The sequence below is a fragment of the Hippopotamus amphibius genome, chromosome 4, assembly GCF_030028045.1.
Source record: "Hippopotamus amphibius kiboko isolate mHipAmp2 chromosome 4, mHipAmp2.hap2, whole genome shotgun sequence".
In the NCBI taxonomy this organism is placed as follows: domain Eukaryota; kingdom Metazoa; phylum Chordata; class Mammalia; order Artiodactyla; family Hippopotamidae; genus Hippopotamus; species Hippopotamus amphibius.
The window spans coordinates 30,222,105-30,246,117 of NC_080189.1; the positions used below are offsets into that span (position 1 = coordinate 30,222,105).

The 24,013-nt window shown below is 40.8% G+C and overlaps 1 protein-coding gene across 1 annotated transcript in view; it reads left to right on the forward strand.

Annotated features, from left to right (window-relative positions):
- Positions 1-13,852: 13,852 nt before the first annotated feature.
- Positions 13,853-24,013, forward strand: part of FAM3C (FAM3 metabolism regulating signaling molecule C) — a 51,134-nt gene continuing 40,973 nt past the window's right edge. The window contains exon 1 of the mRNA XM_057732295.1: positions 13,853-14,041. The gene's annotated coding sequence lies outside the window, so the exon portion shown is untranslated. The remainder of the gene's footprint in view (positions 14,042-24,013) is intronic.

Here is a 24,013-nt window from a genome sequence, read left to right on the forward strand (position 1 = left end):
AAAGGGAGTCCAGCTCGAGGATATAAGATGCCTTGGAGGACTGGGGCAGGGAGGGTGGGGGGAATCAAGGGGGGGGGGTCGGGGAAGGGAGGGAGTACGGGGATGTGTGTATGGAAACAGATGATTGAACCTGGTGTACCCCCCAAAAAAAAAAAAAAAATGAGCCTCAGGAACTAGACCTTAATTGGGGGGGGGGAGGAGGAGGTAAGTTGTCAGATGATTGTGTCTTTCTATCTACATCCTTCCCTTTTTCCACAGAGGACATGTTAAGAGCAATAGAAAATTGTAGGGTTACACATTAAATGTAATTTCAATGCTTATTTAGGGTCACTGAAACTTGACAGTAAAAAACGACTATGCAAAAAGTACAGGGGTATTTTTTTTTTTTTTTTTTTGGCACACGGGCTTAGTTGCTCCGTGGCATGTGGGATCTTCCTGGAGCAGGGATCGAACCTGTGTCTCCTGCGTTGGCAGGTGGATTCTTAACCACTGTGCCACCTAGGAAGCCCAAGTACAGGTGTATTAAGGGATGATTTTTAATAGTCTGAAAGTTTATCACAATGATTAGACCAAATCTAAACATATCAGGTATCTTAGTAATTTTTTTTTCAGTACAGTGAGTCAAATGTGTGTAAATAGCCAACCACTTAGCCTTTGCAGATGGCCTTTATGAAAGATCTCATAAAATGTTAACCCTATAAAATGAAATTCTGAACACAATGATATCCATTGTATTATAAGTTGTGGAGAAGTATTTGAACGATCTCATACAAGAAACAGTCTTTCTTTCAGTTCATCAAGTTCATTTTACCTCAAGGATGCTCATTGGAACTTGGAAAGGAAATATGGTATATAGAAGGGAATCTGGCCAATGAGGTGATTTGCTTAGCAGTCTGTTGGTGATTGAAAGGGTAGTTCAGGACTTCCTAGGTGGCACAGTGGTTAAGAATCCACCTGCCAGTGCAGGGACACGGGTTCAATCCCTGCTCCAGGAAGATCCCACATGCCATGGAGCAACTAAGCCCGTGCGCCTCAACTATTGAGCCTGTGTGTCACAACTACTAAAGCCCACATGCCTAGAGCCCATGCTCCACAACAAGAGAAGCCACTGCAGTGAGGAGCCCACACACTACAATGAACAGTAGATCCTGCTCACCACAACTAGAGAAAGCCCGTATGCAGCAATGAAAACCCAATGCAGCCAATAAATAAATAAATAAAATAAGTAAATAAATTTATTAAAAAAAAAAAAGGGTAGCTCTGATGTCGATGGATGGGCTTCAGAAGGTCCCTATACTTTCTGAAATGTTAGGTGTATCAAAGAGGAAAAATGCTATTTTGAACCATAACCTCCTTCTAAGGAAGTTGAATCAGTCAAAGGAAACCACGAGACCTCAGAAAACGCTTGATGCTCCTTACAGAGCAGGTGGCCTTTTGTTGGGCTAAGCACCTGGATTCTTTCTTCCAATATTTTTTCAGGGAAAAAGATCTTTGGTTTTCTTCAGATATTCACCTGTACATAGAAGCAAAGATATTGAGAAGGAAAGGAACTAATGGAGAGGAAAACTGGTTTTTAATAAGTAATTGTATGTTGAATATTTCTGGGCTCTCTTGGTATTTTTTTTTTAAGTCTCCGTCTCTCTCTCTCTTTTTTTATTTTTAACAAAACAGATCAACATCTCCAGGAAATTAAGATTCTTCTCCGGCATTTCCTCTTTTTCTTCTTTCTAGATATTTGTGCTTTGACATGGCTGCAAAGATCTTTTCAAAGCCAAGATGACTCATTCCTTTCCTTGAATTTTTCAGTTTTGAAAGACAAATTCTCAGCCTTTTCTTTTTGAAACTCACCTCACAAATTTCCACTAGGCTCTGGACTCACAAGAAACCCAAGTGGATAACATGCGCCCCTTGAGGGTTGGCGTATGACTGGTATGTGAGTTTATGAAGGGTTTAAACCTGTCTTAAGCCACTTCGCTCATTACAACTTTTAGATTATGTGTTATAGTTACTGGTCATTAGCAATAGAGGTAGTTCAAGGTTAATATCTACAAACTTGTCAACTGTGTATAATGAGCCTTGGACTAAAAATCTGCCATATATACATTTATTAAACAAATGTCTATTAGCTAGTGGGCACAGAACAGGATAAAACCATAGATACAAACTCTTCTGTAAACTCTGTGAAATGCCAGTTCTCTGTACTCTGAAGAGGTTTGAAAACAAGTTGCATAAATGGTTCATGTGATCCCGACACAATATTCTGGAGGCAGGAACATTCTAGAGGTGGTAACTTTAGGGATCATCCTGCAGAGGAGCCGTTACTGGATTCACATACCTTGTTCATACAATAGGGAGGGAATGCCCTAAACTATTTTTTCGAATACGTATATCCTAATGCCACTAATTCTGCCAGTGAGTGAACACAGTTTCTAACCTTGGTTGTACTGATTAGCAAAGTCTTTGGTGTTGGTGGGAGATAAAGACAGCAGTAGCCCTTGTGGTATAGCTGCCTCTGGGGTGCAGCCTTCCTTAAATGTGAACAGATAACCCGCAAATTATGAATTTCTGATTAACGCACTGACTACCCTACAGGCGAGCTCAAACTAAAACAAACCTGTCATCACGTAGTCAAGGATAAAGCACTTTCTGTCAGCATACAGATATCACTTATGCCGCTTAAGCTATTCCCTCATTCTTGAGATGTCCTCACATGACCTCTTCTGAGCTAAATCGGCTTCTTTGCACCTCATTCAGAGGAAAGAGCAGCTTTGGGGGAGTTGGGAGATTAGAAGGTTTAATGGAAGGAGGGCTGCCCAGAAGTAAGGTGGCAGCACCACAGCTTGAAAGCCAAGAACGAGGATCCTATCAGGGTCCACTCAGCAAGCTGGGCCCTGAATGTTGGCCCTGGAGGCTTAACATCCACACAAGGTCACATCATAACATACCTACCATGGCTGGTCACCTTCCTCAGAGATCAGCTCCCTTTCTGACTGGCAATTTCTGGCAACAGAGCTTTCCACCTTCTCTGTCATCTAAAATCATAATCTTGGTACATTTCGTCTCTGCAGTTTTCATATCCATTCAATCCCAAAGCCTGTCTGGTCTCCCTTTATGGTATTTCCTAAACTACAACATCACTTGTGAGGCCCAGTGCAAAATAAAAATGCAGCAGCTCTGTTTAAAAAGCAGAAACAAGATGCTGTGAAAGGAACTAAGCAGTCTTCCTCAATCTGTCCTGGTGTTTTTTCATTTGTGATTCAATGAAGCACTCCCTCAACATAGGATCACTCGCCTCGCCCCCTATGACTACTGGTGGCCAAGTTCACTGTCCCATTAGCTGCTGGATTACATTCCAGGCCCCAGGTGGGATGAGGGAAGCCCTTTGCCCAAATCCCCAGTAGGCGATGACCCGTAAGATTGCAAGCCCTGTGCCAGGACATGCTTAGTGCCTGGAAAGGAGACAGACAGGAGCTTGCTCCTGGGAATTTGCCCACTGAATATGTCATGGCCCTGCCAGCTGAGGTGGGCCTCCGGGCCTCTCTGTGAGATGCGACAGAGCTTGCATGCCCATCTGTAATCCTTTCCACAGTAGCAGGAGGCCCCGCTGGGGCAGAGGGCAGCAGTGGTCACTAGGTCAGGGCAGGGAGAGGAAGCTGGGCACAGCCAAGGACAGCAAGGGTGGGGGTGAGGCTGGTGATAGAAAACCCACCCTGGGGAGGTGAGGAGACTTGGGGAGGTGGGTAGGATTACCGGTGAACAGTGGCTCCAGACATCTAAAACATGCTTCATTGCCCCACCAGATTTCACTTATAAAACACAGATTCAAAAATAAAATTGCTCAGAATTTTAAGACAGTGACCTTGTAACTGTGGGGCCCTGTGATGTTTTATATATGTCAACTTAATTGGGTCTCAGGGTGCCCAGATATTTGGTGAAAACGTTATTCTGGGTGTTAGCGTGAGAGTGTTTTAGGATGAAGTTAACAGTTAATCTGTACCCGTAGTAAAGCAGATTGCCCTCTCTCACGTAAGGGGGCTTTATCCAATAGGTAAAAGGCTGACCCTTCTCTGAGGGTTAAAGAGGATTCATCCTGCCTGACTGCCTCCAAACTGGGACATGAACTTTTCCTGCCTCCAGACCCTGCCTAGGTCTTAGAGCTGCTGGCCTCAGGACTGGAACTACACTGGTGGCTCTCCCAGGTACCCAGCTTGCCAGCTCACTCTGCAGATTTGGGGACTTTGCCGCCATAAAACCATAAGCCAGTTACTTATATTATCCAATAGGTTCTTTTCTGTGGAAAGCCCTGACTAACACACACTCTATCTGACTGAGTGCTCCCTTGTAAAGGCTGCCTTGGGTATCTTCCATACTCTTCAGTTTCTTTCCATTCCCACCTTTGTCAGGTGAGCTCAGAATTTTGTCTCTTCTTGTGAGCCCTATGCCAGTGTTGCCGAAAATCGGTCCATCGAGAAACCAAGCACCACACACGGAGGGTTGGAGAACTCAGGTTTATTAAGCCAGTGGCCCCAGATGAGCTAATGTTCCAAAGTTCTGGGCCCCGAGCTCAGGGTGAGCTTTACTTTTATAGGGGTCAGTGCACATGTTTACAGTTAGCATGGGTAGCTTGGTTGCTTGGTTTACAGAGCACAGAAGTTTCCAAACAGAAACTTACAAGAGCAGGTGCAGAACATTCCATTTTTAGCAAAACATCTTATGGTTACAATAGATTGCTAGGTCATCCTGCTTTGTTTTGCTTTTCCTTTGGTGCAGCAAGCATATTTTACAAAAGCAAAACAAGCATGGAGTTATTTTTAGCTGAGTGCAAGTTTCTAATTTTCCTCTTCACCAGAGCTCCCAGCTAATCTCTCATTTGTGGCACTTCCCTGTCGGAGTCTCACAAATAAAATCGATCACCGCCACCCTCTTTAAAGAAACATCCCACAGTTCTCCCTCATCATAAACTTCCTTAATTACATTCACAGCCCTTTGGGATCTAGCCTCAGTGTAAATGTCCCCTCAATATCAGCTATTTGCCCTCACTGATTTTATTTCCTTCATACTTACATTAGGGTATGGGGTCATTTCCACCACAATACTTCTGCCCACATTTTTCTCCGAGCCTGAAATGAAGGCTACTGCCCTTTAAGGCCCAGTTTAACCTATTTTTTCTTTCATATATTCTACGAGAAATCTACCTAAGAGCAGTTTAATGAACTAGACTTCTTGGATCTTCTGTTCTTGACCCCCATTCTTACTTGTATGTATGCACTTCTTGTATCTACTGCCGTTAAGATTTGGCATGTATTTTTCCCACAAAGTGACTACAAGTTATTCATAGATGCCATAGTGCATGACTCATCTTTCCTAGGATGATATTATATTCCTATTTGGAGCTCAAGGAATATTCTTGAAAGAATGAATGGATGAATTAATTATTGCTCATTGTAGTAGGTTGAATAGTGCCCCTCCCCCACCAAAGATATATCCACCTCCAAACCCCTGCACTTGTGAAGGTGACCTTATTTGGAAAAAGTTTCTTTGTAACTGTAGTTAAATTAAGGATCTTGAGATAAGAGCATAGTTAGCATTATCCAGTGGGCCCTAAATCCAAAGACAAGTGTCCTTATAAGACACAGAGGAGAAGACACAGAGAGAAGAGGAAAAGGACAGGTGACGATAGACACTTTGATTGCAGTGATGCATTCACAAGCCAAGGAATGCCTGAAGCCACTAGAAGTTGGAAGAAGAAAGGAAGAATTCTCACCTACATCCTCCAGAGGGAGCACAACCCTGTTGGCTCCTTGATTTGAGAATTCTAGCCTCCAGAACTGTGAGATAATGAATTTCTGCTGTTTAAATGACCTAAGTTTTGGTCATTTGTTATGGGCAGCCCTAGGAAACTAACATATCCATCTTTCCCTTGGGCTGTTTGTAGAATTAGTCTCCCTTATGTCTGTGTATAATAGTAGAATCATTTTTATCTCAGACGTTAAAGAGACAATTGCCCTAGGCTCTTTGCATAATACGTACTATTTGAAATCTTTAAAATGAGAGGTGCAAAATTCCTCAGGCTCTTTCAAAAACTGACATTCAAATTACATGATTTTTCAAGAATGCTGTCTTACTCTAACAGTCAAAAATGCCTCATGTATATTCTAAAACCTTTTATTTTGAGATCATTATAGATTCACACGTAGTAGTAAGAAATAAAAGAGAGATCAGTGTACCCTCTACCCAGCTGGTAAAATGGTAACATCTTACAGAATTATAGTGTAACGTCACAACCAGGATATTGACATGGATATAACCTGATGATCTTATTCAGATTTCCCCCATTTTAATGGTACTCATTGGTGTGTGTATTTAGTTTATGTAATTTGACCACCTGTGTTGGTTCATTATCCACCACCTCAGTCAAGAAACAAAACTATTCTCCTGACACAAGAATCCCTCAAATTGCCCTTTTATAACCACACCCACTGCCTTATGTCCCTACCCCCACCTATCCTTGAAGATAACAAACTGGTGAATCTTTAGGGAATTATGCTGAGGGAAAAAAGCCAATTCCAAAAGGTTATATACCATGCGATTCCATTTATATAACATTTGTGAAATGATACAATTACAGAGATGGATAACAGGTTAGTGGTTGCCAGGGGGTGTGTATTCTCTTGAAAGTAAAGTTATTTAAAATTTCTCAGGAGACTTAAAGTTGTCCTATACCGTAAATTAATTTTTGGATTCAAATAAATATTTGGGGAAATCTTCTGTTTGCCTGACATTATTTTCATACTGGGAATAGTCAATCCTTGTCTCGAGAAATACACTAAAATGCCAAATGAGAAGCCTCTCATTATATGGAATAATATGTTAAGCCCTTTGGTGGGGAAAATGACCCACCACGTGTGAGAGGCTCAAAGAGAGACAGGATATAACTGAACAGCAACAACGACAAACAGACAAACTGTTGATGGAAATAATCAATCTATGATAGGAATAGAAAAGAACTTTATCTGAGCCAAACTGAGGGCTATAGCTGAGGAGACACAGATTCAAGAAGCTCTTGAATTGTGTTCCATTCGACCACAAATTGGGGGAGGTTTACAAAGGCAAAAATCACAAGGTTACAGTTAGTTACATGAGTTATAATTGGAGCTGGCAAGAAGTAAGGGTGCTTATTAAGTAAGGATTGGGTCAGGTCTGAGACAGTTGCATAGTTACGAGGGGAGACCTTGAGACCACAAAGTTGCAGCTGGCAGCTGCTAGCAAATATTGTTTTGAGAACAGCTGGTGGTGTCCTTGAATTTGATACAGTTTGAAAAATTCAAGTTCTCTGTGATGTAGGAACATATCTGAAACCACATCCACAATGGGCACCTAGCTCCATTTTGAATGCTTGAATTACAGTTATTCCATTTTGATTTTTAAATGCATTCTTTTCTTTAATGGTTAAAGCAGATGTACAATGCGTGTTTGACAGAACATAAGACAGGCGATTCTAGGTAGCATAAAGTTCAAGCCAAACCATGTATTAGCCAGAATGACTTCCCCACACTGCAATATGTGAAAATTTCTTCCATCAAAATAAAAGACGAAAAGGGGTAGGATTGATGAACAAATACAATGGTGATTATCTAAGAAAGAAGTTAAAACTCAATAAGGAACTGTGAGAAACTGAGAGAGTTCAGTAGATGAGTTAAGGATTTGAGAGAGTAAACAGTTTAGGTTAAGATACAGGTACAGACAGTTAATGATAAGCCAGACAATGTGGCCTCTGGATTCCTGGAAGAGGGTAAATGGACCAGTGATGAGTTTGACTACTTAGGTCTGCCATTGGTGACGGAGAGATGACAGTACTGCTGGGCTAGACAGTGGCAAGGGGAGGCGTCATGAGGTGTCATCTCCTATGAATGAGACAAGCTGTACCCGAAGTGGTAGTGCAGAAAATAACTGAACAACAGATGAGTCCCAAGAGTTATAGGGAGAACCAAAGCAAGGCCATGCAAAGTTCCAGGGCAACTGGCCGTGTGAACTGATAAGCAGATATCTCATCAAAGTTTTGCAGGCAGATCAGGGGGACAGTGGGTGAGGGCATTTAAGAATTCTCTGAGACCATATATGGCAAATGAGTGTTATCTCCTATACTAGAAATTATACTACATGTTTTTCACCACTAAAGAAAAAAAAAAAAAACCCTAAACTTTGTCAGGGAATTGTTATTGTTTTCATTTATGGGGTGGCAAGTGGCTTGGACAGAGGAAGCAACTTGCCTAAGGTCATTTAGCAGCTAGTGACTGAGAAAGCCAGCATCTAAATTCATCCGATGTCTGACTCCAAATCCAACTCCACTCTCCCTTCTCAATTATGGGGTCAGGGAGGGGTGTCCTAGAGGCACAGAAGAGAAAGGGAATTTGGGAAGGTGACATTAGTTTAGAATCTATAGAAACTGAAGGTTAAATTCCCCACTCTTAGCGTCTTAAAGTGAAGTGAGCAATTTCCCTGGTTTTTGCTTCATGAATAGAGATGGAAATTTTGACTATTGGATAGAACTCTACAAAATACCAGATGCTATATTTGAGCAGAACTTCTCTGCGTAAATAAATTACACTTAAAAATATGTACCAAACCTCAGTGAGGCCACAGCAGTTCTACAAAAAAAAAAAAAACATTTCAAAATAAAAGCGCAAATAATGAACGGATTAGGGACTCATAAAGATTCTCTCATACCTAACCAGGATACAAGTTCAGAAGAGCTCAGATGTAGTATCTTAAAGCAGGGCTGGGGGGTGGGGGGTGGAGGATTGAAGTAACTGCAACAGAAAATTGGCCTAAAATTAAATGCAGTTCATGAAACAAATTTTGGTACGTAGGCTGATTCTGTTCCCTATTTAGGTCACAGGTATATCAAGGAAAGGCATCTGGCACAGACAGCCTTGCACAAGTCAGACAGACTACAGAATTTGAAAGTCAATGGCATCGTCTTGGATTCCAATATTTCCACCTAATTCTCTGGACAGGTGATATTGAACTTAGTAACATTAGGGAAAATGTTCAACAAATTTAAGAGAGTGTTATAAAACTACACAAAAAGAATACACAAAGATGGCAACAATGCATGGAGTAGGTTTTGGTTTATTTTGTCTGTTTTGCTACTTGTATGTTTCTCAGACCAGCTTAATTACCTGGGATTTTGGCCTCCTAGGGTGTTGCTGAGTTATCTTCAGTGACCACTAAATCCACTAGAAAACAGGTCTTAGTGCAATACTAACCATTGGATGATATTTTGTTACCCATATTCCTGTGGCTTGGCCCTTGAAAGCAAACAATGCATTTCCATTTAATGTAACTAGAGATCTTAATGTTTAATAAAAATACCACAGTCACAGTGAATCCTTTTGTGCTTAGACTAAAGGGTTCTCCTATTCAGTTCTTAATCAAGGATTGAAGTTACAGACTGAAGCAATTATGTTTTAGGAAAATACAAAGTTTGTTCTTTATTTGTTCAGTTGCTTCTTCTCAGAGGACTTTCTGGTGGACTTTTTTTTAAATGAGATATGGAGAGAAGTGTTTTTAGATGACTTTATGTGAGGCTTATTCATTCATTTAATTAGAATTATATGAATGTCAGGGGTGTCGTCACATTTTCCCATTTGCTCTGTGGCGGTAAAAAAATTATTTTCTCCCAAGGTCTGATAAATACATATTTTAAAATACCTCATACACTATGCGAGTATTGTATACATGCAAGATATGTGTTGTTTCTGTGTGTATGTATGTGTGTGCATTTAGACTGATCTTTGGCTTCTGTATCTGCTTGGCATTACATAACACTGCCATATAAGACTTTAAAAAAGTGTTTTTTAGATTATGATGCTGAGTCAGAAATTTTTCTAGCCAGTAATATTTTATAAGACAGAATAATAAACTATTCTTCTGAAGAAACCACTAATAATCTTAATAATTGTTTATAATATACACCCATACATACTTTCAGGGGAAGGGAAGTTTCTTTGCAGTCATGATTCCAATACATATTTTAGATGTGGGTTACCATATTCAGTATATTATTTAATATGATTATAACCAAGACAACAATGCCAAATTTTTCCACACTGAAAGATCTATTAAAAGATTTAATCAAAACCAGAATTTTCTAGGGAGTAGAATAAACACATCATTTAAAAAAATCCAAATTTTTATACGTTTCATGGTAAGTTAAACCACTTATTTTACGTAGACCGTGTTACTTATGGACCAAATATGGTGTCCTGAAATCTGTGGGCAAGCCAGTTTTTTAAACGATGCTATTTTCCTTATATGAGGTATCAAAGGTAGTCAAACTCATAGAAACGGAATGCAGAAGTGCTGCAATGGACTGGAGAGACAAGAGGATGAGGAGTTATTGTTTAACGGGTAGAGTTTCAGTTTTTCAAGATGAAAAGAGTTCTGGAGGTGGAAGATAGTGCTGATTGCACAACAATGTGAATGTACTTGTATTACCAGACTGTATCCTTAAAAACAGTTAAAATGGTAAAAGTTTATGATAAAATGATAAATGTATCTAAGGAAAGGAAAGGAGGGGCATTTAGGGTGAGGCATTTAGGCAAAAGTCCATGTGGCTCACTAGGCTAACAAAGTCTGTGAAAAAGAGAAGTCCGGAAATTGGAATCTTTACAGGGACACCTAGGCTTAAACTTGGCTCAACTGATGAACGGTCTGGCTGGCAGGAAAGGAGCTGGTGGGATGAGAGGAGTAACACTGGTGTCCTGGGGCTTATACCTACAGGCTGGAGGAAGTTTGAGAGTTCTGAATGCATACTTTCGTAACCATTCTGAACAACAGTTTTTAAAGCCACACCTGGGTGTGGTATTTAATCCAGGGTAGGTATCACATTTGACACTGTTACTCTTGTTTTTATTATTCTACCTCTGCTTCCCCCCAGCCCCATGTTCTTTCAAACCAGGAGAGTTTCTGGCTTTCTCTACAAGTTTGACTTTATAATCCAATAAAAGCATGCTTTAATATTTTAATGTAGTCCCACTCCTAGGGATGGTCAGCTTGCATTTATGTATGAATGTATGTATTTATTTATTTTTACTTTGTTTTTTTTTTTACAAACCTTGTCCCCCATGTTTCAGTAACCTATTGCTATATTAAAAAACTACCACAAAACTTAGCAACTGAAAACAGCAACAAACAAAGATTTCTCAAGATTCTGTGGGCTGGCTGGTCTGGACAGGGTGGTTGCCACATGGTATTGTCTGGGGTCACTCACGTGGTGCACTCAGCAAGGAGCTTAGCTGGGGCTGGACCACTCAGTGACTTCACTCACCTACTGACTCAGCTGCATGGCTGGATGGTTTGGGCCTAATTAGGCCTCTCTTTCTCTCCACAGATTTTCTTCTCATTCAGTAGCCTGGTTTGAGTTTCTTTATGCGGTGACTGCATCCTAAAAAAATGGAAGCTCCAAGGCCCAGAAGTTACACAGCATCACTTCTGCTGCATTCTGTGGGTCAAAACAAGTCCCAGGGCCAGCCTAGGTTTCGGAGGAGGGACACAGACCCTACTCTCTTGATGGTAAAAGTGGCACAAATCTATAGGAATGGGAGGAATCATTGGTGGCTGTATTTGCAGGCGGTCTACAACTACGTATACAGACAACTGATGCCAAATGAAATATTCTACTTGTGAATGGGTCCAATGAATATTCTCAGGCTTTCATCAAGTTTAACCTTTAGCAATCTTATGTAATCTTTATGTGGGAAATAGTATAGGATAAATTATAGTTTTGTGTAAAACCTTGTACCCATTGAAGAGAGAATTAATTTTCTTTTCAAGTATAGACAGGGATGAGCTTTGAAGTTTGAATTTGGGGCATGTGGGTTTGAATCTTGGCTCTGCCACATACTAGCAGCAGGATCTTGGACAACTTTCTGTCAGTCATTTTTCTCCTCTGTATTTGCAGGATTATTTTAAGGGTTATATGAGTAAATATATATGAAGTGCTTAGGAAAGAGCCTGGCACACAGCAAACACATAATAAATATTGGCTTTAAAAATATAAATTATCATTATTATTATGTAACATAGCAACACTTGTTTGGATTAAGCCTCTCGGAGCTGCAAAGTTTTCTGTAGTCTTATTCAACTTAATCATTAATCTTGACTATTTCTCCTGCCTCCCCACTTGCCAAGTAAAAAGGTAGGTGAAAAAACTGGTTGATTAACAGCTGTTCCAAAGAAGTGATTTATCAACTTTTAAACATTGCAATCCCTGTGAAAAAATAGAATTTACATTGTAGCCCAGAACACTGGAACCCACTCAGCCACACTTAATACTGTACAAACGTTTCATGATACAATACTTATCCTCCAGTTGTGCTGTGAACACTGATGTTTTTTATTCTATTCTATTTCAGTGAATCAACAACAAAATGTTGGTTGTGACCCACTATTGTTAATTTCATTACCTACCTAAGGGTTCTAAGCTATATACTATGGTCATTGGATATTCAACACACTTTCAGTCCAGAAATTGTTTCCAGTATGGTGCTGTAAGAATTTGGCATATGTCATTTCCATACAGGCCAATTTGGGTATGGAGCAAAAAGCGTATTTCACAAATATGGCCTGACCTCCCTTCTCCAGAGCCTTCTAAATTCTTTCAGTGGGACCTGAAGAATTAGGGAAGGCATGGTGACAGTGCATGTTGTATTTTGGTATCATAAGATATAAAGTGCCTTGTTGGTTTGGAGCTAGGTGGACTAGGCTGGAATTCCAACTTCGCCACTCGCTACCCTATATTTTTAAACAAGTGATTTAAACTCAACTTTGGAGTCTTGGTTTTTTGATTTGTTAAAGCAAAATACAAATAATAGTGACTCGAGTTGAGAGCATTAAATGAGAACATATTCCCAAAGGTCCAGCAAGGTCCAAGCAAAAGAAGGCTCTTAGAATGCATTTATTGCTTCCTCCTCCTACCATGGAACAGAAACTTCCAAATTCATAGCTATTACTTAAGTTCTGTGTTTTATATTTTTGCAGGAAAGTTAAGACTTGATAGAATACTAACTATGGTTAAACCATTATTTCTTAAGTGCAGTTTAATTCCCACAACCATGAATTGTTCTGATATTCTACCTAATAATAGTTAATAATGAGTTACAATTATTAATTGTTCTGAACATGGATCGGAATTATGAAACAATTTTGTGTTCTCAGGTTTTGTATGCCGGGACTTGGGTTGATTTCCCAGTTAACAACACAATCGTGGGAAAAGGTGTGTACAGGAGAAAAACATTTCCAACTGTTGTGTTGCTAAATACATTAGAGAAAAGCGAGGTGCAAAATACAAGCACTACCTTTCTCCTTGGGTCAGACACTGAAGGTTACCAGCGTTCTACTGCTCCGGACAGGTAGTATTTTAACCATAGCTTAGCTAGCTTTTAAGGAGTCAAAATGAAATTGCCTACGACCTTAGGTTAAGATGACCATGCCTTATACCCTAGCTGGTGGACCTCTAGAATGGGGCTGTTTATTTTAAAATTTCTTCTTTAAGGTGGGGTTTATGGAAGTGTGGGTGAAGGCGGGGGGGTGGTGGGAAGAGGCCGTGACAAACCTGCCCTCTTCTGGGGTGCAGCCGGCCGCCGGCCGCCGCCCCTGCAGCTCCCACGTGGCAGGTCCTGACAGCGCAGCGCAGCGGAACGGGGACGGGGGCGGGGTCGCAGAGCCTTCCCTGCGCTCTCCGGCCTTTCCCTGCGGCCTACGGGGCGCCGGCTCGGTCCTCCACCGCCAGGGGGCGGGCGCGGCTTCCCGGCGGCGGGGGCCCATTGGTCGCGGCGGGGAAGCGAGGGAGGCGGCCCAGCGGCGAGCTGGCTTCCTCCCGGCCACTCGCGGGGGTGAGGGGAAGCCGGAGGAGCCCGGGAGGAAGCGAGGGAGCGAGCGGGAGGCGGCGGCGGCGGCTCCCGTCGGCTTCCAGCAAGACTGACCGCAGGGAGGCCGGAAAGCGGGCGTGCGCGGCGGAGAGGCGGGCGGGAGGCCGGTGAGACGGGCGGGGAGGCGGACGGAGTCGCGGCCGAGGGCGGGGAGGATGGAGGGAGGCTGGAGCGGAGCCGGGCGCCCACCTTCACCTTCATCCCCCGCTCCCCCGGCGACCGCCGGCCCGGGGCGTGCCCGGGTCGTCGTGGCGCGTCCCGCCGGGGACAGGGCGCGGCAGGACCGGGGCACCAGACCGTGGTTGGCCGGAGGTCCGGGCCGCCGCCCCCGCGCGGGCATCCCCAGCGGGGCGGCCGGTCCCCCGGCTCCTTGGAGGGCGGGGCGGCGCCTGCACCTGGCGCTCCGGCCTGGGGCCGGCACCTGGGGCGCGCCTCCCGCGCGGGGGCTCCAGCTCAGGTCGGAAATGGGGGCCGGGAGCTCTGAAGAGGCGGGGGTGGCGTTGGATGTTGCCTTTGAACTCTGTGGAGGGCGATCTTGGCTCACTTTTAAAGTTTCAGTGTCTTCTAAGCTGGAGGTACTTTTTATTTTTAAAACCTGTTCAGGCCGTTGATATTCGATGTCATTGATGGGTGTGCTGTTCGTTCTTTTTTTTTTTTCCCCTAGTTTTTTTCCCATTTATTTGCCGCCGTCCTCACAGTTTCCACCATATGTTACGATTTGTGACCCTAGATCTAAAGAATGTGGACTGGCGTTTGAGACTGAGATCTCCAACTGTCATTTTTTTTATGTTTTCATCATCTTCTACCTTTTCCTTTTAAAAATTTCGTATCATACAAAACTATTTAATTGACGACCTTTATTTTTATTTGGTCAAAAAGAATATGAATACAGTGATACTAGATATTAGATTGCTTTCTAGGCACTGTGCCAAGCGCTTTCATATGCACATTTATTTCTCACAACCCATAGAGTAGGTCCGTTTGTGTATCTTACCCAATTTTACTGAGAAAATACGAACTCCCCTAGAGGTTATGCAAAGGTTGATGTTGACAGTGGATCCCAGACCGCTTGAACGCTTAACCACTTTTTCAAGACTAGCGGTGTGCCGTCAGATTTTACAAGTTTGGGGAAACCTTAACGTTATTCATACAGTGCATTATTGAGTACAAAGGAATCTCCATTTAACTTAGAAAATACAGGTTACTAACTCATGCCATTCAACAAGAGATTGGCAGAGTCAACATCCGGTTTTGGTGTATCATTAACTGTGCCTCTTTTAAAGGCTGACAGTGTCTTGAGTTCTCTGGCAGTTTACTAATTAAATATCAGTTTTTTCCAGTTTTATACAGGTGTGAGAAACTTTGTTTCACAAATTCTGTGTAATGTTCTCTCAGCTCACTAAAGACTAGTATGTCTTGATAGTAAGAAAAAGAGATTGATGCAGTGATCTTCAAGCTGCAGATCTCTCAAAATCACCCATAAATGAGACTTTTAAAAAGGAAACAGGTCGGCCCCCTCCACCAAATCCCCAACGTAGGGGGCTTCCGTTTAACAGGGAGTCAAAATAAGACAGCACCACTGGGTTAAAGTGACTTTTTAAATGAACTTAATATAAGTTACAATTTTAAAAAATTACTAACTAATTTTTCATAATTAAAGAAGATACATTAAAAAGGGAAGGGTCATTGGAGAGAGGGTCAGAGGCCAAAGAGATTGTTGAATGGTGAAAAGTAGTCTCTATGGGGAATCATAAGAGTCCGATCTTTTTTCTACCACATATTTTAGGTCTTAAATGGTCAGTCTCAGTATTCAAAAATGTTTGCATTCATTTAGACTCTCATATGTCTAAATTATAGGTAACATGGGTACTGTGAATAAGGCAGCCTGAGCCCTCACAAAGCTACTTTACTTTCTTTGAGGTAGTGAGTCCATTTTTTTTCCCCCCTCACTTTTATACCCATTTCTTAAAACTGAAAGGTTCAAGACCTGTGAAGTAAAAGACTTTGGTCTTAGGTCTCACAAAAATCCATCTAGCTGAGAATTTAATCCAATAGCAAAAATTTGTCTTGAATTTAGTCCAGAAGAGTTCCAGAACTTAGGATCAGATAAGCTGGATTTTAAGCTGTAGTTGTGCATTTAGTTCGTAAATGGCATTGACCAAATTATTTAATATCATGTATTGCCTAATTTCCTTAATCTGATTGCGGAGATTGAGCATGACTCCCCAGCTCTTTAAACTTTAAAAGATTTTGTGAATTTTATTCTACTCCTAAAATAGAGTCAGCTGATGTTCTCTCAGAAGAGGAAATTGTATTCCGTTGCCTCTGAGTTTCCATAGTTTACTCCATCAGTATTCTTTCATTGTCTTCTTCATTGGCCTGTTTGTTTGATTCAAGCTGTTTTATTACTTACACCTCCCTTATTTCTAAACATTTTCATATGTTCATTATTTTTCTAGTTTCTCTGGTTAGGTTTTTAATTTCCTTTAAAAATTAAGTATAATCCACATAACATAAAATTTACCATTTTTAAGTATACAGTTCAGTGGCATTTAGTGCATTCATAGTATTGTGCAGTCATCACCTGTGTAGTTCTGCAACATTTTCATCACCGCAAAAGGAAACCTCATGTTCATTAAGCAGTTACTCCCCACTCCTTAACCTCTGGCAACCACTAGTCTGCTTTCTCTCTCTACGGATTTATCTATTCTGAATATATTCCACGTAAATGGAGTCATAAAATAGATGATCTTTTGTGTCTAGCTTCGTTTCTCTTAGCACTATGTTTTAGAGGTTCATTCATGCTGTAGCCTGTATCAGTACTTAGTTCTTTTTTATGGCTGAATAATATTTTACGTGTAGACACGTATCATATTTTGTTTAGTCATTCTTCCATTGATGGACCCTGGTGAATTTTTGTGTGAAAAAGTTATACTGACGCCTGTAGCTATGAGTCTAAATTGATTTTCATCATAAGTTCTGCACGGCTTGTTCACGTAGTCTCGTAGTTGTCAGGTGTACTACCTGACTAGCCATACTATTCCGCATCTGCAGGTAGGTGATCATTAAAGGTGTGTTGAAGGACCTGTGGTCAACAAAAAAGAAATTTTTTCATTGGTTTTTAAAATTTTTTAAATTGGTTCAGAAAATTTTACACTAAACGCTTCTTACTACCAGTTCTTTGCAAATGGCTGCTAACTTGTATTCTTGATTCTGTGATAGAAATGGTATGCCGTCCAGGGCCCTTGGGCAGTTGGAGCCACTCTGGTCCTCCACTTCTTCATATAAAAAGTTTGACTGACAATGCTGTCTGCCCTGGTGCAGGGAAATTCTGCAGACTTCTTAAAGACTGTATAAAGGAAGTGAATGTATAGGGGAATTCTAAAACATTCAGAATAGGAACTTGTAACATCCCATCTGATCCAATGTAAAATACTGTAGTTACATGAGATGAAGATAGTTATACTCTCTCTTTCTCTAGTCTCTTTGTAGCGATTTGTGAACTAGACACCTCTTTATCCTGCTTATGTTCAACTTCTCACGGTGAAAATGTATTTAGTTTTATTTTTGCTATTGTTCTCCGTAATATCTATTTCTTCCTCCCTCCTTTTCTTTGCTTCTCCCTAATCATCCATCTTTCTTCCTCCTCTTGGATGGTATAGTTAAGGATTAAAGTACGTTACATTACAGATGTTTAATCAACAATTGTGGAGCTCTGAAGGAGCAAACAGAACAAAATGTCATTTTGTCTTGTTTTCTGGTTTTGGTATGTTTGTACTCTCAGTTACAGAAATCTGATCCCCATTTCATTTCTTCAACTGGATTATGACTTTTTAAGCCAAATTCTGGTTTGGTAGAGAAGAAAACTGCAAGAAAATATTGGGATGATTTTAATTTTACACTCTGTTGTAACCATTGCAATAGGGGTTATCTTTGCTCTGCTCCTCAGCACATTATTCCCAGGTATATTCACTGCCCACCTCGCCCTCCTCACCGCCCACAGGAGACTTGGCCCAGAGTCAGGCTGATTTCCATTCATTGTTAAGGAAAGAATGAAGATTCTTGTTCTGCGAGTTTTACCTTTGGGCTCTTTTGGCCTAGATCTGACTCACTCCCCACCCCTATCTCAAACATCCCTGTGTGTTTGGATTGGTGTACTGTTTTGAAGGGCTCACATCTGAGCTTGAATGAGGGTCTCCTGGGGAGCTTGTTAACCATGCAAAAGTTTTCATCCTCACTCCAAAGGATTCTGGGCTCAGGAGTTTGCCATGTAAAAAGCCCACTAGTAATTGTGGTGCCCATGATGTGGGTTATTTTATATATAGGGCTTCAAAAAAACAGATATGATGTTTCATTGAATCTAAGATGTTTGTAAGGTACTCCATTATTTTATACACTACTAAGGGGGGAAAATGTGGCTGTAAGCCTCATCCTGATTTGACTTGTTAAAATAAGGGAAGTAGTATGGATCTTAGAATCAAAAAAAAAAAAAAAAAAAAAGAGTGCTAGGTACCTGGGGAACCACAAGCTCCTCTTGTTATGGTAAAGGGTTATTATGGGATAAAAGAATTATAATGTAACAATTCTTTAGACCTTTTGCCTTGTAAAATTTGTTTATAGTAGAGCTTAATCTGGGATGCTAGTACTTGACATATGTTTGTAATGAAGATTATACTGGTGACTTTGTTTTAAAATGCAAGTTAGCTAGATCACAGGGTGTAATGCACTCCAGTTTGGCCCCATATTATTTTCATCCTACCTGTTTCCAGTCTTTCATGTGTTGGTGTTTGAGATCAGTTAAGAAGTCTTATTTTTAAGCTTCTGTGTACTTTAGTGATATCCATTTTGTAATCACAGTCCATTAAAATATTTACTTAATGTCACATTGACATTGGTATGGCTTGATTATTTGATTTCTATCTTTTTTGTCCTTTTTTTTCCTGTTCATAGCCCTCAATACTGTCAGCTAGCCAGTTATACGCATATACACCAGCCAACTACTGTTCTATATTGAGTTGTTCTAGGATATTGTGGTTGTAACCAGTGTCAGCACCAAGTCTGGATCGGAGTAAACCTGAGCTTTGCTTACCAACCTAAAAAGAAACGCCATGGTGGCACAGTGGGCCCTGAATGAGAGAATATCTGTAGATTAGAACAGGTCTTTCCTCATCAGTGAGAATTCAGTGAAGAGCAACCCCTTCTCTGATGGTGCTTCTTTAGTGGCATCATTTTGGCAAATGAAGTATTTTTGTCAGGAGAAAGCTGCTTAACTCTGTTAGATTTGGGATAGGGAAAGCAGAATACATACCTGTTTAGTTTGTAATCACTTCAAGTATTTACAGTAAACATGATTAAATGCCTGTTGATCAGCTGAAATCTAATATCAAATTTCTGAAGAGGAAAGAACTTTAGGTCTCTGTAACTAATTCACATTGGTGGAAGGAGTTGTCCTATGGAATTCTCAGTGTTGTGTGAACAGTGTTGGAATAGTTTTGCTCTTAGAGGGTAGTATGCATGTGATCTGGCAGGCTTGGTTGCTTGTCCCTCCATTAGTCACTGGGGCCAGGTCAGGACAGGCACGGCACTGGTCTGATTAGCAGGGCTCTTTGCTAACCGATTTTCAACTGGAAGGACAGGTCAGGATGACAGTTTAGCTTGTCGTGTCTCATTCTTAAAAGTATGGGGTTTTATTCAGCTGCTTCAGATCAGATGGAAGTCTTCTGAAGAGTTACTCTCTTTAGGTACTGCCAGGAGAAGCAAATAAAAATGAAAGATAGCAATTTATGCCAGGTGGACTGCAGAGGAAAGCGAAGTGCACCCCAAACATTTTGGGGGGGAAGGGGCTCATTCTGGTTCACCTGTGCTTTTCCATAGTGTGCTTTTAGTTCTGTTTCTGAGGCCCAGTTAGATATTAATCCTCTTCTTAATGTAATTTTAATGTGATGCTATTGAGAAACTAAATAAAGCCAGATGATACTATTTCAGGAAACTTATAGACCCAGGATTACATCTTTCATATCTCTCTCTTCTTAAGGTTTTCAATTTTCTTCTAATTTCTTTCGTATTTATTTGTTCTATTGAGCTGTTATTTAGAAGTGTTCGGTCTGTTGCTTTGCAGTCTCCCCTTTTTGAAGGCCGTTTTGTAGGAGAGTAGATACATTTACATTTTCCTCAGTAATCTTTGGAAAAAGTGAATATATTCTTGGCATTATAGAATTATACAGATTGTCTCTTTTCCTTCCCAAGTATTTTGTTTTTAGCTCCTTTTTTTTTTTTTTTGGTCTTTTAGTCAAAATGTAAGTTTAGCTTGGTCATTTAAAACCTGGGGTGCTCTTCTCGTTGTTATGTAGACATCTAAAAATTTCCCTTTAATCATCCTCTGGTCGTACTTACACTTTTAAGTGTCTGACGTGTGTGTTAAAATGGTAGATTTTTAAAACATCCATTCTCTGTGATTCTGTATCAGAGTCTCCTATTAGAACTAAAATACTTTCAAGGTAGTAATTGCATTTTTTTTCTGTTGCTTAACAGAAGACACCAAACTCCATTAAATTCACAATATTTATAACACAGTGATAGCAGCTCACATATCATACTGAGTGTTTGAATGTTAAGATTCTTTCAAATGAATAAAATCTTCTCACCCTCTTCATTTTGTTATTTCAGAAATTTATAGCTCCTGCTGTAGGTGTGTGTGTGTGTAGTGCATCTGGGTGAGATGGGTACTTTGATAGCAGTCTGCACCTGCTATAGTGACAGCTTTCTATTAAAGCAGAGTTTCCTTAAAACTAAATATTCGGAATTTTAAAAATTGATCAAACATCAGATGCACAGTTACGCGTCCCCCTTCTCCCTTTTTAAGCCCATCACAAAAATAATCACTTTTAAACACTTAAACGAAAACAGTTAAGATCCCTGCACCATCATTTTACAGTTAATGAAATGGGATATAATAAGATTAGTTTTCCCCATTTTTTTCTAATATTTCCTGGGATCATTTGGAAAACATTCCAGAGTCTAGATTTATTTCCATCTTTGCTGTAGGTGGACAGCTTCATCTGTAGGAAGGGAAGGACTTCTTCCTTTCTTTTGAAGAGGATCCATTATGTTGCCTCCCACAGAGTATATGCTTCTTCCATGGAGAGCAGTTGATTATGAAAATGTATGGGTAACTCGTATCAAACAAAGAATTCAGGGTTGTTTGGTTTGTCCTGCTTCTGTACTAGTACTTCTAAGAGGACCCATAGAAGCCTTATGGGAATTGTGAAACCTGCAAATAGCCCAGCAGGAAATGTTAGAAAATTAGAGCATGGCCAGGAAAGGTTTTTTTGTTTGTTTTTTTCTTTTTATTTTATTTATTTATTTATTGGCTGCGTTGAGTCTTTCTTGCTGTGCGCGGGCTTTCTGGATTTGCAGCGAGAGGGGCTACTCTTGGTTCCGGTGCGCAGGCTTCTCAGTGCGGTGGCTTCTAGTTGTGGAGCACAGGCTCTAGAGTGCAGGCTCAGTAGTTGTGGCACACAGGCTTAGTTGCTTCGTGGCATGTGGGATCTTCCCAGACCAGGGCTCAAACCCATGTCCCCTGCATTGGCAGGCGGCTTCTTAACCACTGTGCCACCAGGGAAGCCCCAGAAAAGTTTTTTATTCCTCTATTTTAAAAGTTTCTTAAATTTACATTTCAGTTTTTATTCCTTTACCTCGGGTTGGCAAATTATGACCTAGGGGGCCACATGGGTCACAAGCCAAGACTGGCTTTTATATTTTTAAGTGGTTGGAAAGAAAAAAAATCAGAAGAAGACTTAATATTTTGTAATGTGAAAATTCTATGAAATTCAAATTTCAGTGTCCATAAGTAAAGTTTTATTATAACACAACTGGGCCCATTTGTTTCCATATTGTGGATGGCTGCTTTTCAGTTATGACCACAGAGCAGAGTACTTTCAGTAGAGACTGTGTGGTCCACAGAGCCAAAGCATTTATCATCTGGCCCTTTTATAGAAAGCTGTCAATAGTTGCTCTATTTTATTTACATAAATGCAGGTATTTTTTGCAGATAGTTTTCTTTAAATACCATACTTTTGTTTGTAGACATAACATTAGAACAACTTACCCTCATTACTTTTAGCTGCAACATTGTTTTGATTTCAGTATTATGTCATTTTCCTCTTTTTTTAACTGCTCTGGGACTGAAAATTTAGTCTCTTGCATTCTGATCTGGAGGGGGTCTGGGTTCTGCAGAGAAATAGAACCAATAGGAGACCATCTGTCTACCTATCTATCTATCTAGTTACCTACCTATCTAAGATAGGTAACAGAAAGAACCAGCTCACGCGGTTGTGGAGACTGAGAAGTCCCAGGGTCTGCATTCGGCAGGCAAGAGACTCAGGAGAGCCAGTGGTACAGTTCCAGTCCGAGTCCACAGGCCTGAGAGCCGGGAGAAGTCAGTGGTGTCCTAAGTTACAGTCCAAGTCCAAAGGTAGGTGAAGACCGATGTCCCAGCTTGAAGACTGTAGGCAGAAAGAGCAAATGCTGCCTTACACAGCCTTTTTGCTTCTATTCAGGCCTCCTAGCAGATTGGACAAGGCTCACTCACTTGGGGAAGGCAAATTGCTTTACCCAAATGTTAATCTCATCCAGTAAGACCCTCACAGACACACCCAGAATGTTTAACCAAGTACAGTATCTGGGCACCCAGTGGCCCAGTGGAGTTGACACATATAAATTAACCATCACAGGGCCTAAATGTACTTTAAATCTATTTGTTTGCACTTTTACCTTTTTTTTCGCCTTAGTCCTGTTGAAAAGCCCCAGTTCACATGAATAGTAGAATCGTCTGTTGATTGTCAGTTGACTCATTTAAAATTGCTGTCCGGGAGGAAAAAATTTCCTCTATCCTTCTAGGCTCCTCTGGCTGGTCTAAAAATTAAATTGACATGTAACTGATTAACACAAAATCAAAAGTTCAGCAACATATATACACATGGGAGACCCAGGAAAACTGAGTAACTTCCCCAAATGGCCAAAACCCTCACCTTAAATACGATCTGCAGCTAAAGATGAAAGAGGAGGGATGTTGGTGGGTAGTGGTTTGGGACCTCAAAGGGCAAGGAAGGCAGTTCACCTGGAGATGGAAAAGCAGATGTTTGGTAAAAGTTTGCAGTGACAGTGGGACACCTAGAGGAATTTTAACCAACAGATTTTGCTAGGTGCCTCCCTGTCTACACATCTAGTTCATACTATAGTTACCTGTGGTGATAGTTCCCTTCCTGTGATAGACCCTCTATAAATTCTTTAGGCAGCTAAGGGGGAAAGTCAAAGAGTCTTTTGGACCTTGGCTGTTTCCAACTCGAAATAACATACCAAAGAGACATTTGGGGTTGCAAATTTTGTTTCCTTACGTTGCCATTTGGCCAGTACTGTACTGAGTTAAAAGTGAATTGAATGGAATGATAGTTTCTTTATTTGGGGGGGGGGGAGGGGGAGTGTAATTGATAGTATTTTCTTCTGGTTTAGGTGATTGTTTGTTAGTATTAAATGTATCAGTGAGTGAGTGTGTCTGTATACTTCTTGTTCCAGTGTCCTTCCTGTCTTGGATGAGTGTTCTAATACACATACTTAGTCATTTTGACAAATCATCAGAGCCCTAGAGTGGCTAGTTGGCAGCAGGGATTAGTGATTCCCAGAGCAATTTGCAAAAGCCAAATTGATTGGCATTGAATTTTGTCAACAAGCTTCCTAAAGCAGAGCATATCAGCGAGCTCCTGGGGTGAAAGGGGAGTGGAATTGTTTATAGTATCAGCTTCTTACTTACCCTTCATATGACCTTGGACAAATCCCTTGACCTCATCTATAATGCCATAGGGCTATAGGGAAGATTACATAAAATAAGAATGTGTGTGATTTACTCTGCTGTTTGCATTATTTCCTAGTTTTTGTTAACTGGCAAGACCTTCCCCTCCTGGTGAAAAATTGTTTTTATGGTTTATTCTGTAGATACAGAATGGGCTCTTCTAATTTACCTGATGTAACTCAAGTTTACTTCTCAAGGAAAGAATGAAAGTATCATTTGACCTGTGTTTTTA